General features: G+C 33.9%; 1 pseudogene; it reads left to right on the top strand.

Annotated features, from left to right (window-relative positions):
- The first annotated feature begins 362 nt into the window (after positions 1-362).
- LOC120592162 (olfactory receptor 52N4-like) lies at positions 363-1,267 on the top strand (annotated as a pseudogene).
- Positions 1,268-3,633: the final 2,366 nt, after the last annotated feature.

The raw sequence follows: 3,633 nt of genomic DNA, 5'->3' as shown, positions 1-3,633 counted from the left end.
TGATTATAAATTTATGAGGTTTGTATCTATGTCTTTTAGTTTTAAAAGAATGTAGACACAATATCTGTGATAGAATCTGGCCAATAGTAGGTGCAATTAAACTCATTTAACTGAATGAGTTTATAAATTAAGGCATACTTGGTTTAAATTATGCTTAAATAAACATTTCCTGGCATTTAAAATGATTTTTTCTTGGATAAAAATGCAATATTTAACATGGTTGAGAAAGAGAGAAAGAGAGAGACCACAATTGAGTTTCTTTTCTTTTTGTATTTTTCCAAATCTAGGAGGGTCAAAAATGAAACAAAACAAAAATACTACTAAAACTATACAAGCTTATAAATAGTTATACCAAACTAATCATGATAATTATGAACCAAACATATGTGACACCAGCCTTATTTATTCTTAATGGGATCCCAGGACTGGAAGGCACACGCATGTGGATTTCTTTCCCATTCTGCTCCATGTATGTTGTGGCCATGGCAGGAAATTTTGGATTTCTCTACTCCATCTGCTAAGAGGACTCCCTGTACAGGTCCATGTATTACTTCTTGGCTATGTTTTCCCTAACTGACCTTGTCATGTGCTCTAGTACAATCTCTAAAGCTCTCTGCATCTTCTGGTTTCATCTCAAGGAAATTGGCTTCGAAGAATGCCTAATCCAAATGTTCTTCATCCATACCTTCACAAGAATGGAATCTGGGGTTCTTATGCTCATGGCCCTCGACACTATGTGGCCATCTGCTACTCTCTGCATTACTCAACTATCCTCATCAATCCCATCATTGCAAAGGTTGGGCTTGCTACTTTCCTGAGAGCGGTGTTGCTCATCATTCCCTTTATCTTCATCACCAAAAGACTACCCTATTATAGAAGCAATGCAATACACCATACATACTGTGACCACATGTCTGTAGCCAAGTTATCTTGTGGAAATATCAAGGCCAATGTTATCTATAGTCTGATAGCTGCCTTCTTGATCAGGGACTTTGATATCCTGTGCATCACAATCTCTTATACCGTGATCCTCCAGGCAGTAATCAGCCTCTCCTCAGCTGACACTCCACAGAAGGCCTTCAGCACCTGCACTGCCTACATCTGTGCCATTGTTTTCTCCTACAGCCCAGCTTTCTTCTGTTTCTTTTTTAATCACTTTGGGAGTCATACAGTTCCTGCATCTTGCCACATTATTGCGGCCAATATTTATCTGCTACCTCTCACTATGAACCCTATAGTCTATGGGCTGAAAACCAAGCAGATATGAGACTGTGTCATAAGGATCTTCTCAGGTTCTAAAGATACCAAAACCTATAGCACATGAAAGGGAAATTTTTGAGGGAAGAGAAGAAAAGTGAAAGGGAAGAGGAGAGAAGGGAAAGAAAGGGAAGGGAATCATAGAAGAAAGGGAATCTAGGGGACGAAATAGAAAGAAAGGGACACTTCTGTTGACTATGTAGTCAGGGTCTCATAATGCCTTCCTAGAGTACTGTTTGGGCCATGACAAGGGAGGGCATTGAGTGGTGCAGTCTTATTAAGTATCTTCAGAATCTCATCAGCGGCATGCTCACAGTCCTTTCTATGATTTTTCATCTCCTCACCCTGTGAAGGACTGATCTCATCATTAACCAAAGTTTTCATGAACAAAACATAATGGGGTGCTGAGACAATGGAGGGAAGTTAAATCAGCTTTGACGAATGCCTGGAAGGAGATCGCATACAATTTGCTGCCAGTTTGTCCAATTTCCAAATAGTGATTGGAATTTCCAGTTTGAAGGATATTGTTACTTTTCTTTGGAGAATAAATTCTATATTTTTCTCATTATTATCAAAAATTTTCTATTTTCTTAATGTTGTCTTCTTGATGAAGAAGCTATAAAATATCTATGAGGTTATTAGTTTGATGAAGTTTTAGACCCTGTATTTCTAATTTGGAAATGTTAGTCACCTGATGACTTCTCTCCAAGCTTGTCCTGTACAAAACCATTTCCCTACAGACTAGTGAGTGGGATACACAGTTCTTTTTAAGATAGCCTTCAAAAAACCATATTGTCTGGAGAGAAGAAACTCTGTTAATAAAATTAAGAAACAATAATAAACTATATTTTGTGAGTACAGGATACGGGAAAAACAAAAAATATTTTTCTTGTCTTCTTTCTATTTGAGAATGAAACAGGAAATAAAATTTACATTGTCTTTAATTTTCAAAGTTCTTACAAATTAATAATTAAGCAATAGATCAAAAAATAGTAATTTTACATTAATGTCACAGAAATAATTCCAATAAATGGAGCATAGAGCAAACTCAATTATTTACTCTAATCCTCCCTATTCAACTAACAAGAATAAACATTTCTTCCCTGATTTAATTTATGTGTTCTCATTAAGTTTTATTTAATTATGTTAAGTTTCCCTCTACTATTCTTATTCCTACAGAACGACTACCCCACTCCTCAAAATATAATTTTTCTGCATGTGTCACCTTTTTTCTTCTCACTTTAACAGCAAGCCTTCCATAACAAATTGTCAACATTCACTTTCTCCTTAGCAAAGCAAAACCACTCCCTGTAGTTTGTCTTTCTTACCCACTACCTGGTACACTTTTGGTAATTTCATCATTGCCTTCCACATTAAATTGAATAGGTCATTCTCCATTCTCATCTAACATTATCTCTCAGATATGTTGAATATAATTCAATTATTCTTGTTATCCTGAAATAATCTTTTGACATCAGAAGCACTAAAAATTTCATGTTTTTCTCCACTTTGCTGAACACTCTTCACAACCACCAGTATTATGGGATGACATTCAACATCTTTACCTTGCTCTTGATGTTAATAGAATGGAGTCTGAACACTCTGTTGAGTATGATATAAATTGGTCGGTTTGTTGTTTTTGTTTTTATTTTACATCACCACATCGATCACTACATAAATGGTTTTTTTTAATGTATCTTTTATTAAGTCAAAAAAATTTCTTCATTTATTGTTTTGTTTAATTGTTTTAGAATTATATAAGATCATTTTCCATAATTTCTACAAATATGATAATTACATGATCTTTGTTTCTTTTTTAATGCCATAAAAAAGACTTTAGGTGGTAAACACACAATAGAATAAACAGATGTCAAATTATAATGTACACGTGAAAATTATATAATTGTGTTAACCAATGTTACCCCAATAAACTTAAAAAAAGGTATATGCCTGGTGAATCAAATCATATATGATCATCGAGATAAACATTCCTTGACTGTTATTTAGTTTGATACAATGTTATTGTTAACTAATCTTTTATTTATAATTTTTGCCATAAATGCATGAAAAAATTGTATCTGTAATTTTGTCCCTTTTTACTACTTACCATGCTACCTTTGAAATTAACATTAAAAGTACTTTGCAGAATGAATTGTGCATCTTTTCTTTGGGTAATTTTCTGGTATAGTTTGTATAATTCAAGTATAATCTGTTTCTTGATATTTGCTCTTGTCTTGCAAAGAGAATCAATATGAGCCTATTGTTTTTGACAGTACATTTTCTCATTGGGGGAATGAAGTGAGTTGGAGGGGTTTGAATGTGATGATAATTTCTTTAATAATTTTTCCCTATTTATATTTTTAGTTATTTTGAGGG

This window comes from Pteropus medius, unplaced genomic scaffold (genome assembly GCF_902729225.1).
Source record: "Pteropus medius unplaced genomic scaffold, Ma_sr-lr_union100, whole genome shotgun sequence".
Lineage (NCBI taxonomy): Eukaryota > Metazoa > Chordata > Mammalia > Chiroptera > Pteropodidae > Pteropus > Pteropus medius.
The sequence above is the reverse complement of the archived record's forward strand: the minus strand, read 5'-3'. Positions and strand labels throughout refer to the sequence as shown.